General features: G+C 37.6%; 1 non-coding gene across 1 annotated transcript; it reads left to right on the forward strand.

The window, feature by feature from the left end:
• Positions 1-1,891: 1,891 nt before the first annotated feature.
• TRNAD-GUC lies at positions 1,892-1,963 on the forward strand. Its single transcript has one exon. It is a non-coding gene; the product is annotated as a tRNA-Asp (tRNA).
• The last annotated feature ends 15,197 nt before the right edge of the window (positions 1,964-17,160 follow it).

The raw sequence follows: 17,160 nt of genomic DNA on the forward strand, positions 1-17,160 counted from the left end.
TTACTAGTCCCAGTGGTCAGCAACCAGTGGTTGGAGTTTTAACATAAAGATTTACTGGGAGATGTAGCTCAAAAGAAATTTTGGAGCTAGCTCGGGATGGATAGTATAACATTGGATGATATATAGTCTTTGATTTTACATGTATGAAGTCTTTGATTTTATGGAAGTTACCAAAATATTTTATTTTACAGAAGTTTCACAGAAAATATTTGATTTTACAAAAGTTTCATAGAAAATATTTAATTTTCTGGAAATTATCAAAATATATGACTATTTCTAGTAGTCATGTATGAATGTGAGAGTTGGACTATAAAGAAAGCTGAATGCTGAAGAATTGATGCTTTTGAACTGTGGTGTTGGAGAAGACTCTTGAGAGTCCTTTGGACTGCAAGGAGATCCAACCAGTCCATCCCAAAGGAGATCAGTCCTGAATATTCATTGGAAGGACTGATGTTGAAGTTGAAACTCCAATACTTTGGCCACCTGATGCGAAGAACTGACTCATTGGAAAAGACCCTGATCCTGGGAAAGATTGAAGGCGGGAGGAGAAGGGGACAACAGAGGATGAGATGGTTGGATGGCATCACTGACTCAATGGACATGAGTTTGAGTAAACTCTGGGAGTTGGTGATGGACAGGGAAGCCTGGTGTGCTGCAGTCCGTGGGGTCACAAAAAGTCAGAAACGACTGAGTGACTGAACAGAACTGAACCAAAATATTAGGGACAAACTGAAAGGTGGGGTTTGGAACATAGTTCTTTTACATTACTTTCCTTTTTCTTTTCTTTAATCTCTACCTGTTACCTTTTTACTCCCCTTCCTCCTTCCCTTCTTTTCTATTGCTTTCTAAGCATTGGCCTCAGTAACCATGTGGTACAATGAGAAATATAATCCATGGGTCAAACATCTGAAAGTCCCAAGTTTCACTAGAATCACTTTGCTGTTGTCCTACTGGTGATGGAATACTTAATGTCTTCCTTTCCTCATATGCCTGAGTAACTTTGGGCTCATTTTTTTCCTAGACATTGCTACTTCTGCTAAATTCTCAGTCATTTCTCTACATGTTATCACTTGCATAACTATCTAGTTTCCATGTTGAATCACACTTCTCAACACTGATATAATCTCTTAACTTTCTGAGATGCCACCTACTGAAGGCTATGAATGAGTAGATTTTTACTGAGGATTTGGAATCAATGAATGGAAAATGGGATCATGGAAAGATTGAAAGGTGGATACACCACAATATGGTAAAGTCAACTTATAGAAAAAAACAATTAGATGTCTTATTTTTTCTTCTTAGAAGCCTCGATTGTAACAGGCCCTGAAAATTTTCCATTTGTTTTCTCCAACCAGTTTTATTCCCTTGCTTTGTTGAAAATACTCTTCCTTTCTACTTTCACATCCTTCCCCAAGTATGCTGCTCCTTCCCTCCAAGGCAGAACAGTTTATCTATCTACGTGACTCTTTCCCAATTAAAACAGAACAAATTATAAGAACTGTATGCATTGGTCATGATTCTCCCAAGAAACAGAACCAATAGGATGTGTATAAAATAGAAAGAAGTTATTTTTAAGGAATTGTTTCATGTGATTGTGGAGACTTGATGAATCAAAAAAATGTGATTGTGTGTGTGTGTGTGTGTGTGTGTTGTGGAGTTTGAAGTGGACAGTAGCATGAAGACTCCGAAAGGGTTTCAGTTCAAGTTCAAAGGCAGTCTGCTTAAGAATGAGGAAAAGCCAGTATTTCAGATGAAGTTTAAAGGCAATCTGCTAGAAAATTCCCTCTTGCTCAGAGAAGGTCACACTTTTGTTTCATTCGGGAAGATGCTTGCTCACATTATGGAGGGAAATTTTCTTTACTCAAAGTCCACTGATTTAAATGTAAAGCCGTCTTCGTTAGTATAGTGGTGAATATCCCCGCCTGTCACGCCAGAGACCGGGGTTCGATTCCCCGACGGGGAGGCAACACACCCTTGGACTTCCCTGGTGGCTCAGTCGGTAAACCGTCTGTCTACAATGCGGGACACCTGGGTTCGATCCCTGGGTCGGGAAGATTCCCTGGAGAAGGAAATGGCAACCCACTCCAGTACTCTTGCCTAGAAAATCCCATGGACGGAGGAGCCTGGTGTCCATGGGGTCCCAAACAGTGGGACATGACTGAGCGACTTCACTTTCACTTTCAGTATCCAAAAATGGAAGTTTGATCCCTGGATCGGGCAGATCCCTTGGAGGAGGAAATGACAACCCACTCCAGTATTCTTGCCTGGAGAATTTCATGGACAGAGGAACCTGATGGGCTACAGTCCATGCGGTCACAGAGTCGGACACGACTGAGCAGTTGAGCAACTGTACACTTACACATACATATACACTCAAAAGTCTGAATTTACAAAATGTAAATTGAGAAAATGATTTCTTTTTGTAGCACAATCTTGTAAACATAGCACAGCTAGAAGGAGAGCTTTTCTTGCAAAAGAGGAAACAGATGTTGAGGGGAAGGTAGAAGAAGAAAGTAGAAGCTTTCTTGTCCTGCATTTGCCCCTCGTGAAGACCTCCTGTAGATACAGCTTGCACGTTACTATAGTAGGGGGAAACTAAATTTATCTATATAGGAAAAACAATCCTTAAAGTGGATTTTAATAGCTGGATATCGAGTTCATTTAAAATGTATCTCAGTGTATGCTTATTCTAATTGCTGCTGCTGCTGCTGCTGCTCATTCTAATAAAACATCACCCCTGTGAAGCCCTTCCCAGTGTTCCCTTTGGAGGAGGGGATCATTGCTACCTATAATGTCCCACCAGTATTTGTACATCTATTAGTGTCAGCCACTTTGTATTTTATTATATTGTGAGTTTCTCAAGTCTGGATCCTTTTCAACATTGTATCCAACAACCTAATGCAGAGCCAGGGTCAGAGTTATGTGTGACTAGTGAACACACCTATCTTCTAGTCTGTAGAGTTTTTTCATGTTTTAAATAAAAATGTCAGGTTCATCCTTACAACTTAGTATAGGCAACCTTGATTTTAGGTTACCAACAATATACTGTTTCTCCCCTTCAAATTCAGTTTGAATCGACAAATGTGTTATCAAACTAAATATAATGTTCTTCATGTACAGAATAAATTAAAATTAATTTTTTCTTAATGTTTAAAATTATATGTGCTTCATTGAAATAAGTAAGATGTTTGAAAGATTAGGATCTTAGACCTGTCAAATAATTAGTGTTAGAATCATTGAAATTTTTTTTACTATTTTAATATATTTCAAATTAGAAATTAAAGAGAAAAAAGTAGATATGAAGAAGTAATGAGATTGAAACATTCTTGTAATCAGAATTGCAGCTTTATTCTGCTATCTATGTAAAGTAATGGAAAAAATGTGAACATAATTATAAGAACAAGAGGTTTAATAGATTCTAAAATCATGGGTTGGAAATTACTTCCCAAGATCCATCTGCCATGAGCACTTTGAATGAAATACAACTTTGATTTGCTTTTGGATCATGAAGGTACAAAACAATTATATTTCTGAGTGATTGGGGGAAATGGGCATAGAAAATAGGATTGACCCATACTCCTCTCTCTCAGGGCTACCATCAGATAACCGATTTTGAAAATTCTCATTGGATTAATTAATAAATTTTTTTTCTAACAGTATGAAAATTTTGGCAAGACAATACCCATGTATAAGGGTAGGGATCACATGTAAGGGTAGGGATTATTGTTAGGGTATTGCTAAAGGAAATGGTGTTCTGAGATGTATTGTTTTACTTTGCTAGGGAGTTCCATTTGGTGCATAGAAATATGCTTCACTGACTACAACATGCCATGCTATTCCCACTTCCTGTTATTCTAAAAGAAAAACTATGGAAGAAATATTCCTCATTATTATTTAATAATTAAACAGAAAAGAACTTCTTTTGGATTCTTTTGAAGTAATCACAAGGAGTTTTTGAAATCTCAGCAAAGGGAATACCCCATGTGTTTCTTTTCCTTTTTTTTTTTTTTTTGTGATTCTATGTCATGGAAAGGATGAAAGAAATGCCTTAAGAAGAAGACTACTGAAACTTTTGACATTTTTTAAGCAAATATGAAAGCTGACTAGTCACAGGATTAGTTCCTTAAGAATGCATAGTTACAATTTACAAAGCTAGAGAAGCTTTTGAGGGAAACTGACCTGAAGCACTAGAAGCATATAAAATTCGAGAAAAGGCCCAAGCTAAAAATCTGAATGATTAAGAAAGAAGTACCAGATCAGATTCTGTAGGTAATATTAAGACTGATATGGATAAAAAATAGTTAGGATTTACTGAGAAAGATACCAAATCATTTGTGTGTGTCATATTATTTAAAAATATTTCTTTAAAAGTTATGTGCTTTACTACTTATCATTTTCTTTATTTAGATATTTTAATAGATTTATAATATTTATTAAAACTATAATGTATTTTTATATCAGCTATAATGAACCATGGCATGCACATTACACACACATAAACAGAGTCTTTGGCTTGTATTTTTTGGCCATGAATGAGCACCATTGCTAGCACGAATAGCCAAATATGATCACGAGAAAATATGTTTAAGAGGGTAAAAATGTTTCTTAAATGCCAGTGTTTAAATCCCAGAGCAGGCATCTGGGCAGAAGGAAAATGTATGGCACACTGAATGCTTCTGGCTGGTGTCTGCATGCCTCTTTTGTATATCCTTTCTAATTGGTCAATGCCTGTGACATTTTGATTTTTAAAATTTTTAATGTCATTTATGGTGGCATATATAATTATAAAGTGACAGACAGCACTTTCAAAGTTTCCACAAGCTCACTTCTATGTGTTGTTGTTGTTCAGTCACTAAGTCATGTTGGACTCTTTGCAACACCATGGACTGTGGCACGCTAGGCTTCCCTGTCCTTAACTATCTTCCAAAGTTTGCTCAATTTCATGTCCACTGAGTCAGTGATGCTATCTCACCATCTAATTCTCTTTTGCCCCCTTCTCCTTTTGCCTTCAATCTTTCCCATCATCAGGATCTTTTCTAATGAGTCAGGTCTTTGCATCAGGTGTATTGGCGCTTCAGCTTTAGCATCAGTACTTCCAATGATATTCAGAGTTGATTTCCTTTAGGATTGACTGGTTTTATCTCCTTGCAGTCCAAGAGACTCTAAAGAGTCTTTTCCAGCACCACAATTCAAAAGCATAAATTCTTCCATGCACAGCTTTCTTTGGACAGGGACAGAATCCCATGGACAGAAGAGTATGGCAAGTCTCAGTTCATGGGGTTGCAAAGAATCAGACACCACTGAGTAACTAACAGTTCACTTCACCAGGTTTCTTTGTGGTCCAACTCATACATCCATACATGACTACTAGGTAAACCATCACTTTGACTCTATGGTCCTTGTTTGGTAAAGTGATGGCTGCTTTTTAATACACTGTGTAGGTTTGTCATAGCTTTCCTTTTAAGGCGCAAGCGTCTTTTAATTTCATGGCTATAGTCACAGTCCACAGTGATTTTAGAGCCCAAGAATATAAAATCTGTAACAATAGCCTAGCAAAGTTATTAGCATATTCACAACAATATTCACTGCAGCGTTGTTTGTAATGGGAAAACATGGGAAACTAAAGGTGGCACTTGTGGTAAAGAAGCCACCTGCCAATGCGGGAGACACGAGAGACACAGGTTCAGTCCTTGGATAGGGAAGATCCCCTGGAGGAGAGCGTGGCAACCCCCTCCAGTGTTCTTGCCCGGGGAATCCCATGGACAGAGGAACCTCGCAGGATACAGTCCACAGGATTGCAAAGAATCAAACACGACTGATGCGTCTTAGCACACAAAGGCCCATGAGTAGGAGATTTAATAAATTGTGATATGCCCTCACTTTCATATGCTGTGCAACAATAAAAATGAATGAGGTAGATCTATTTGTATCCTTATGTAAAAGTTACAACATAGTCTTTATTGAAAAAAGTTTCAAAAAATATATACATATTACTTGTGTATAAAAGAAACCCAAACCAGAAAAATTATTACCCCATATGTATGTGTAAATTCAGAGAAAACTGTCCTGGAAGAAACACATCAAATCGATGACAATGATTACTTCTGTTAATGGTATACGATACAGGGCTTGTTTTCAAAAGAGACTTTAATCTTATTTCCAATGTCGTCCTTTTTATTAGGGAAATGCATTCTAATATTAACTAACTAAACTTTTTTTCTTTTTAACTTGCTATGGCTATTGGAAAAAAGTCAAAGGGAAATGCATAGCAATGTCTATTACACTGTTTTTTTTCTTTATGCCCAGATAACGCCCTTCAAACATGGGAACATTTCTAGGGACTTGACAAGGCAATTGACTTTATGCAAAACCATCCATTCATTACTGTAGCAGAGTGTGTGGGGCAAAGACTGCTGGATCTCCTGCCCAAACATAAACCTATTTGAAAACACTCTAGATATATAATAGCTCATCTAAGTGTGTCTATTCTTTTCCTGCTGTGGCTGTTACATGTGGTTCTTACTAATGAATGCAAAGCATGTTTTTCAGAAGACATACAGGGTTTAATAAAAAAGGTATAAACTAATATATTATAGAGCTAATTTGAGAGATTGGAACAAAGGATCCATGGAATATAAATGTACTTATTCTGGTGAATCAGCATTCTGGAAGTTATAAAGATGAATTGAACTATGGACATAACAGAGAAGATATGCTAATAATAACCCTTGGCTATAATAGTTCTTCTGTGAAAACCCTGGCCCACCTGCCCCTGTCAACAAGGGAAGACTTCTTGGTCATATGCTTATTTGCTCTCATGGAACTGTATTTTGTTCTTTGGGTGAGACATGAAATTAATGTTGTCTCCTCATAGATAATAAGCTTTATGAGGACAAGTTCCACACATGCTCTTACTCACCTTTTATATAGGTACAATGCCTGGTAAGGAATTAACAAATGAATTAATAAATGAAATAAAGGAAAATAAGAGCTAATTTTACATGTTGAGGGAGAGCAAAGACTTTTAATGAAATTTTGCTTAATTTTTCTATTAGGAAATAGAGACAAAGCCATGTTGTAAACTGCAGAGCAGTTTAAATAGCATTATTGCCGTTTTAATGAAGATAATGTAAGTAAATATCCATTATGTGCTACTCATTAGTCTACAAATAAGGGATATGGTGATGATGAATGAGCTGTACCACAAAGAGCTGAAATCACAAGGAATTTCACCCTGGGGACTTTGCACAAATGTGAGCAATTACACCCTAAAGCTAGGGAGGCTGCATGATTGTGGTGACTGTATTGCAATGTTCTGGCTTTGATATATTACTTAAATGGCATAGCCATAGTAATGACTGGTACCATGAACCAATACTTTAGAGCTTACTTTATGCCAAGCACTCTTTTGAGGTGTAAACATGTATTCATCTACTCCATTTTATCCCTAATTAAGGAGGTAATACCTACTTGTAGAAAACTTGAAATTATAAAAGACTGAATTTCTGATTGTCCTTAATAAATCTTGCATTTCAATTTTTATAAAGTTGTTTTATTCTTAGAGGATTATATTGAATTTTAAAATATCAATCTGAGAGGCCTTACTTTTTTAATAGGTTGCACAATATATTTATATATATTTTACAACATAAATTTAGCCTTGCATTTGCCATGTTTTAGGAGTATTCTTTTCTTCTTATTGTTTGTATGGTTTTACTTTTTCTGATCTGCCCCTTCCTTGGTTTTCTGTGTTTCACTGTTACAGACTTTACACTTATTCAGAAGATAGACATAGTATTTTTAATTCTACTAATGGTTGCCTTTTAGTTTACAACATACATAATTCAATCTGCATTTCTTTAATTCTCAAAGATTAGCATAAAGAGATAACGTTCATTGTCCTTGGTGCCTAACAGAGAATTTAGCAGCTTGGCCAATGTGATACCACATTTTAACCTTCATTAATTGTCTGGGGTTGTAAATTCAACAAATTACCGTACAATTATTGTCTTTACCACATAAAGTTTTCCATTAGTTGTTTTTGGATTTACCACTGAAACTCAAAACCAGTGTTACAAATGCAATCCACAGCCAGAACTGTAAACATATTTTATCATTTAGTAACAGTATTGTTTAGTAAAATAATAAGAATTGTGTATATATATATTTAATACTTTTATGTATCAGATACAGTGCCATATGAACTATGCAACTGTATATACACTGTCTCTGAGGAGTTGTCTATTTTTATCTCCATTTTCTTACTGAAGGATCTGAAATTCAAATAATATTAGGCAATTAATCCAAGGTCAGTGAATTAAGCAATTAATCCAAGGTCAGCTTGGTGGTGCCCAAGCTGAGATTTGAATGCAGCATTCATGTGAAGGAAGACTGAACTCTTTTATTTTTGGCTGTGCCAGGTGGCAGGTGGGATCTTAGTTCCTTGGTCATTGATTGAACCCATGCCCCCTGAGTGGAAGCACAGAGTCTTAACCACTGGACTACCAGGGAAGATCCAAGGCTGAACTCCTATAAACCACACTATACAATCACTATAAAGTTTTCTTTATCCACCTCCTCTAATGTTGCACTTCATTTTTTCCATACATACTGATAAAGTACATAAAACTTAGTAGACAATCTGTTGAATGAAATGTTAAGGCCTTGCCTTCCTTTGATGCGAAAAACTGACTCATTGGGAAAGACCCTGATGCTGGGAAAGATTGAAAGCAGGAGAAGAAGGGGACAACAGAGGATGAGATGGTTGGATGGCATCACTGACTCGATGGACATGAGTTTGAGCAAGCTCTGGAAGTTGGTGATGGACAGGGAAGCCTGGTGTGCTGCACTCCATGGGGTCACAAAGAGTCAGACATGACTGAGTAACTGAATTGAACTGAACTGAGAGGATCAATGCTTTTATTTCTGCTTTATGCATTTTTTTGCTATTTTGAAAGATTGAGGGCAAAAGGAGAAGGGGGTGGCAGTGGATGAGACAGTTAGGTATCATCACTGACTTAATGGACATGAAATTGAGCAAACCCCAAGAGATAGTGAAGGACAGAGGAGCCTGGTATGCTATAATTCATGGGGTCAGAAAAAGTTGAACATGACTTAGTGACTGAACAACAGCTGTATGTATATTTATGTGTGTAAAAGACCTAAAATCTTCATTTACTGCTTTAATAGGTCAATAGATGATGTTTTCGGAGAAGGCAATGGCACCCCACTCCAGTACTCTTGCCTGGAAAATCCCATGGATGGAGGAGCCTGGTAGGCTCCAGTCCACGGGGTCGCTAAGAGTCGGACACGACTGAGCGACGTCACTTTCACTTTTCACTTTCATGCATTGGAGAAGGAAATGGCAACCCACTCCAGTGTTCTTGCCTGGAGAATCCCAGGGACAGAGGAGCCTAGTGGGCTGCCATCTATGGGGTCGCACAGAGTCGAACACGACTGAAGCGACTTAGCAGCAGCAGCAGTTGTTCCATGTCCAGTTCTAATTGTTGCTCCTTTACAGGCATACAGGTTTCTCAGAAGATAGGTAAGGTGGTCTGATAGTCTCATCTCTTCAAGAATTTTCCACAGTTTATTGTTATCCACACAGCCAAAGGAAATGGCAACCCACTCCATGATTCTTGCCTGAGAAATCCCATGGACAGGGGAGACTGGTGGGTTGCAGTCCATGGGCTTTCAAAGTGTTGGACACGACTGAGCAACTAAACAACAAATACATATATTGAATCACCATGTTGTACACCTGAAGCTAATATAACAATATAAGTCAATAAAAAGCTTAACAAATGTTCTGATAGGGGAATTACAAAGTGCTAGAAAATCTCTTGACAAGGATTGAGCTTACTATGTGCATCAGGGCAGGCACTACCGACAGAGGGACTTTATGGTGCCAACATGAAAGGTGAAGAGGAGCTAAGTGGTGAGGAAGATACTGAAAGAAGGTGAATATGACTGGAAAGTCAGAGTATCAATCATTTTGATGTGGAAAAATTAAAATGATGTGTTTTAAAAATATAGAAGAATGAGAAATGAGGCTAAAGAGGTGTCCATAGATTAGATACTAGAACTTGTCTCCCCTCTGGACTCCTGCTTTTAGTTTGTATCTAGTGATGGAAATCTGCTGTTATGTTATTGTGAAATTTGAAATGAAAATTTAGCTTCCAGAAATATTTGCCATAATGAAAAGGAAATTCTAAGAGGACAGCTCTGAATATGTGTTTGTTGAGCTGTTGGAAATGATGAGAAGCTTGGTGGAGCTTATTATTAACATGCTCCTGTTGGTTTTTGAAGGACAGACTCTGAAAAAGTCATTGGAATATTAATGAAAGTTTTATTATGAGATAAAAATCCTACAACTAGAACAAAAAACACACATTAACCAAAAATAATAGTGGGATATAATTTCCATGGCTACTAAAATATTATTCTGGTTTTTGTTAAGCTGAGAAATGAAATGGATATCTCATAAAGAGGTAAATGGAGTTTAGCCCAGTTACATTGGCTGAGAAGAAGCACAAATCTCACTTTTTCAATTCCTGCCATCAAAAATGGTGAACTATCTAAATTTTCAATCTTGAGATGAAAACTCTAGTATGAATATTCGCCCTATTAATGTGATGTAGGAGAAAAATGATCAGTGAAGTCCAGATAAAATGCAATATGCATATTCTATAAATGATAAAGATTTAACAAGAGTAGAAATGATAGACTCTAAAATCTTTAGACATTCAAAGCTATCAATTGTAGCAGAAATCAAGTTCTCTCACATATTTGCAAAATGAATATATTTTCACTTAAAACCAAGTTCATAGAAAAAAGTAATTGGAAGCCTGACTTTAGAGAAGTGATATAAACGAGGTGATGCATGTTAACTTGTATAGTGAAAACCATAGTTGTGCTTATCTCACATCCCTGTCCTCCACCAAAAAACAACAACAAAAACAAAACAGAAAAATAACACAGCAACCTCCTGCCTTAAGGAGAGAAATTTCTGGGAGTGGGAATGGTGGTGGAAATGGGAGTGGAGCCATGTAAAGTATGCTAACATCTAAAGAGAGAGTTTTCAAATTTTGAAATCTGACAAAATATTTTTTCAGAAAGATGGATGGGGTAAGGGTTTGTGAAAGATTTTCAAATACTTTCCCTCTGAATTTTGGTAAGTTCTTGGTACATTTTTTTCTTTATGTGAACTAAATTTATTTTACCGAAAGTAAGCCAGGCACATGAAAAAGCTGGCTTAAAACTCAACATTCCAAAAAAGAAGATCATGGCATCCGGTCCCATCACGTCATGGCAAATAGATGGGGAAACAATGGAAGCAGAGACAGACTTTATTTTCTTGGGCTCCAAAATCACTGCAGATCATGACTATAGCCATGAAATTAAAAGACACTTGTTCCTTGGAAGAAAAGCTATGATCAACCTAGACAGCATATTAAAAAGCAGAGACATTACTTTGCCACCAAAGGTCCATCTAGTCAAGCCTATGGTTTTTCCAGTAGTCATGTATGGATGTGAAAGGTGGACTATAAAGAAAGCTGAGCACCGAAGAATTGATGCTTCTGAACTGTGGTGTTGGAGAAGACTCTTGAAAGTCCTTTGGACTGCAAGGAGATCCAATCAGTTCACCCTAAAGGAAATCAGTACTGAATATTCATTGGAAGGACTGATGCTGAAGCTGAAACTCCAATACTTTGGCCACCTGATGTGAAGAACCTAATGCTGGGAAAGATTGAAGGTGGGAGAAGAGGACAACAGATGATGAGATGGTTGGATGGCATCACCAACTCAATGGACATGAGTTTGAGTAAACTCTGGGAGTTGGTAATGGATAGGGGGCCTGGCATGCTGGAGTCCATGGGGTCGCAAAGAGTCGGACATGACTGAGAGACTGAACTGAATTGAAGCCAGGCACATGAGAGTCATTAAATCAGAAGTACAGGAGTGATTAAAAGCATGGATCCTGGATTTAGACACCCTGAGGTCTTAGCTCTATTATTTTCAAGCATGCACTCTACCCACCTGTCTCAGTTTTCCAATATATTAAAATAGAAACAAAGCCTTCTAACTCTCTGATTGTTGTCAGGGTTAACATGAAATAAAGGCAAAAATCTTAATTCAGGGGCATGTATAGATCCTACAAAAATGATTAGACAATGAAAATGTCAACAATGACTAAATAATGATGATGATGTAGGAAGAAGCCTCAACTGAGTGAAAATGTATAATCATCTCTTTTTAAATTCCAACTTCTCAAGTTGGAAATAATTAGAAAGTAGAAGGTGTCAACCTTGAGACAGCAGCAAGAACTGAAACATTCAGAGAGAGAAAGCTGGAGGTGCACTCCGAACATCAAGTAACTTTCAGCCTAAGCTCTGTTAGGCAATCAGACCCCAGAGCAAGTCACTGGATCATGGCTTTTGAATCTGGGAAGTTGCCTCTTCATGGTGGTTCTTGGAGCCATAGCTGCTATTTGTCTGCTCTGAATCCTCCTTCCTCCCAGAAATAATATATACACTTGGCCTGCAAGACACTTTCTGTCTTGGTTTTCCTCCTGTTATTACTGACTGCAATTTCTCAACCTCCTTTGCATGATGATTTTTTATATGCCCAACCTCTAAGTAATGGAATTCCTTAGAGCTCATTTCTTGGAATTCTTTCTTTCTTTATTCTGCACTCACTGTCTAGTTGCCAGGCATTTATAATGTATACTACACCCCTGCAACTCTCATATTTACATCTAGGCCCTGACTTGTCACCTGAATTCCAAGTTCCTGTATCCAACCATTCATTTCTCATATCCACTTATATATCTAATCACCATCTTAAATTTAACACAAGAAAACAGAGTTCTTGTGTTAACATTACCCACCCATCCCACTGCCTTCCTCAGCTCATTAAATCATAAGTCTATTTTTCAGTTACTCAGGTTCCCAAATCCTTTTTCATCCTTGTATTTTTTCTCTCATACCCTAAATCCAGCCCACCAAAAAAATTCTATTAGTTCTAAGTTCAAATAGATGCATTAAATTACCTCTTTTGCCACTTCTATCCCACTCATATTTCCTTTCCCCTGGGTCCAAGCCATCATCTTTTCTCTCCTGGATTATATCGTAGTCTCCTAAGTGGTTTCCCTGCTACAATCCTTGCCCTTCCACCATCTGGTCTCAAACAGCAACTAGAACTATCTTTAAAAAAATAAGTTAGATACTATCACATCTCTGCTCAAAACATTCTTAAGATTTTCAACATCACTCAAAGTAAAAATAACCTACATTGACCCAGTGGCCCATTTTCTATGATTCACTTCCTGCTTTTTTCCCTGTTTGCTGTTTCCCAGCCACATTGCTTTCCTTGTTCTTCTAACACTCCAAGTATGTTTCTCCCTCAGGCCATTTGAACTTACTATAGCTCTGCCTAAGATTTCATCCCCTCAAATGTCCAGAGGACTTGCCCATGTATTTCATTCAGGCCACTTTTCCTCAAATTTCACATTGTCATGGAGCATTCCCCTGTCCCATCCATTCTAAAGAGCACCTTTCCCGCGACTTTACCCCCTTCTTTTGAGTTATTGTGCCTCGCAGAATGTAATGTATCCTAGAATGTTTATTATATCTTTTGGATCACTGCAATATTACTTATACCTAGAAAAGTGTCTGGCACATGGTTGAAGAAATATATCTATTAAATATGAGTAAGTGCCTGGGAAAGAATAGAAGTTTTATCTTGCCAGTGAGAAAGGATCTCTTCCAATTCTTAGCTGGGATCTTTGGAACCAAAGGTGAGGTGGGCAGTGAGAACTTACAATAGTACCTTGCCTAGTAAGGATTTTATTTTAAACACTTGATTTAAAATAGGCTACCTTACAGTTTAAAACTGTCTACATACCTCGTGATACATTTCTTCCTACAATTAAGCTCTTCTCAGTCAAGGTGGGTGTTTAGGATCATTTTTGTTTGTTTGTTTGTTTGGTAAATAAAATGTACCCCCCCATGTACTTCCACCAAAAGATTGGTAAAGCTTTTTCTGAAAAAATATGTTTATGTCATTTCTGGGACAGAAGGCAAATTGACCACACATTAAAATAAGATTTTTGGAGCTATGGAACTCTCTTCTTCCTTTCTCCCTGAGGTCTCTACTCTCCCTTCCAATAATATCTCTTGGTATAAGCCTGGCTAAACAAAGTAAACTGCACATATATTAATAGGAAAACAGCTGTTGAGCTGTTGCAAGAGCAATATCACCAACTAATATTAGGGCAATATATTTTGGTCTCTGAAGACAAAGAGCTTTTCAGTTCACCTTTGCATTATAACATTTGCACATTCATTAAAAGGGGAGAGGGGGAGGTATTTCAAACCAAGAACTGGAGCCCTTTAGAGGAGACTTTGAATTAGGATTCAGATCATACACCCTGGAAGGAAAAATAATGGAGCCAAGACCTCGTTAACCTATATTTGAAAAGCTTTTGGTGTATTTGCTTGTTTGTTTTAACCAACATTATTGATCAGATAGTGATCCACGGGACTTGAATGCGTGGGACCAGCTCTGACTATTATCAGCTTCCCTTGCTAAGCTCCTCTGTTCTCCCACCTTAGAAGGTCTCTGTCTTGTTTCCTCTTCTGTACCTCCATGTCTCTCTCAGTCCACCCATTCTGGTCCTCTTGAGTCCAAGAAGGTTTCCCTTCCATCTCTAATAAATGTTCATTTTGTCCTCCAGTCAGATACAAACTATAGGTAATTTTTGCATCATGTCAGCATGTGTAGTGAGTGTCATGTGAGTATACATGTGAGTATGAGTGTTTTATCTCCTCCAACTAATCTGTAAAGTTATTGAGAGCAGAGAGTAGATTTTTATTGAGCCATGTCTCAAAGAATCTCACAGTGCTGTGTACAAAGTTGGCCTCCATGAAGTCTTACTGGGGAAGTATGTGTATGCACGTGTGGATCTGAATGGTGTTAATGTGAGGAGTCTAAGCTTTGCAATCTGGATCGGCTGCCCACTCACTGTGTGACTATTGCCAAGTTTATTCACAGTGGAAAATAAAAATGTCTTCCTCAAGGTGGGTGGTTGAAGGAATTGAGAGGTCATACATGTTAACTGGGCTAGTTCAGAATCAAGCAAATAGTAATGTCTTACTAAATGTTGAAGTAAGTGAGTGAGTATACAATTGATGAGGGACTATATATATAAGTTATTGTAGAGCTAGATGGAGCAGCTAAAACCTTTGAGGGCTTACTCTACCCATAGAGGTATAAACAAAAAATAAAGAAACAAAAACAAAGCAAAAGCAATCTTCTGTGGAATTAGATCTGAGTTTGACTCTCCCATTTCCTATTAATAGCTATCTGACTTAAATACACTTTTAAAGACTTTCAGACCTGTATTGTCCTTTTGGAAACTTTAATACTTATCTTCCAGAGATGTTATGAGGATAGAATGGGAATGCTGGGAGAAGTCCCCCGAGGAGTTAATACATGTGAGTTTGTTGATTTATTCTGGAGCTGATCACTCCTTGAGCTACAGTTGTTGGATTCCACTTGGCTCAGTCAGATTCCTTGATACCTCAGAGACTGCTGCTTGACTGCCCAACCCTGTTTCTTGGAACACACAGCTAGATGACATTTCCTAAGAACCCTCATACTCACTGTAGCCCACATGACGGCAATTTACCCAGTGAATGTGAACAGAAATGCCACCTGCCTCTTTCTGGAGGGTGAGAGGAGCTTTCACTCACTCTTCAGCACTGGATTCAGATGACAACCGTGGACATGCAAACAGTAGAGCAAAGAGATGATGGAGCCTGGAGTCTTGGATTGACCAGATCAAAGCTGCTTCGCCAGCCTGAATATCTGCCCAGAAATCGTACATGAAAAAAGGAGACTTCCTTTTAATCAGCCACTAAAAGCTTAAGATCTCTTTGTTATTGCAGGCTAGCCTACTCTACTATTCTAATATACTCCTCTACCCTCCAAAGTCTCAGACATAAAGGTTACTCTGTGCCGTTAAGAACACTGTGAGTGCTAGCTTTAAATACTATTTCTACTAGCAGTAAGTGAAAGTGTTTTATTTCTAGACCTGTTGACTCTCAAGGTCAAAAATGTCGTATCTTTTTTTCTCATTTTTTTTAGTAATATGGCTTTAAATGTTTATATATTATTGATGATTTATTTTTTGTCTTATGAATATTCTTTGTCATAAAATGTGTTCATTTTCTATTGGATTATTTACCTTATTCTTTGAGGATTTGGAAAGCTTTTTTACATACAATTATTATTATCTCTGTTATATTTTGTAGTTTGGGCTTCCCTTATGGCTTAGTTGGTGAAGAATGTGCCTACAATGTGGGAGACCTGGGTTCAATCCCTGGGTTGGGAAGATCCCCTGGAGAAGGGAAAGGCTATCCACTCCAGTATTCTGGCCTACGGAATTCCATGGACTGTATAGTCCATAGGGTTGCAAAGAGTCAGACATGACCGGGCAACTTTCACTCACTCTAGTTTTTGACAATAAGCAGCAGCACTTAATAGTGTATAGTCATTAAGTTGACCAATATCTTCTTTATGGATTCATCTTTTGATTTCATGTTTTAAAAGTCATCCCTAATCCTAAGATTAGATCTGAATTTTTCCTGTTAAAAAATTGTGAGGCTGGGTGCACACACTTGCTTTCTGGACTCTCATGTCACCTTATATTCCAGCATATTAAGCCCTGATCTGCAGCACCTTTTTAAAATCAGACAATTTTATGTTTCTTAGTCACTTTCTTTTTATTTCTAATTAAAGTATTTGGGATCTAAGTGATCTGAGGAATATTTTCCTCTCTGATATTTAACTTATCTCTCATATCTCTTTAAGTTCTGTGTTTAATTTATTAATGCTCTTACGGATGCTTTGAAGATTTCATTAACATGCTGTTTACCCCTTCAGATGCTATTAGTGATGATGGTCCAATAAAGCAGAGTTTAACTGATCCCCCATTATCTGATTAGCCAGTCTGCACATTCTAACTTGACACCTTCCTATATTATATTCACCCCATGTTTGCTGTATTTGGATATTTAAGATCTACATATTCAGCCAATTTAAATTAATTTAGCTATCAAGATTTCATGAGATGCTGTATCCAGCACTTTACTATGT

This window comes from Bos indicus x Bos taurus, chromosome 3, assembly GCF_003369695.1.
Source record: "Bos indicus x Bos taurus breed Angus x Brahman F1 hybrid chromosome 3, Bos_hybrid_MaternalHap_v2.0, whole genome shotgun sequence".
Lineage (NCBI taxonomy): Eukaryota > Metazoa > Chordata > Mammalia > Artiodactyla > Bovidae > Bos > Bos indicus x Bos taurus.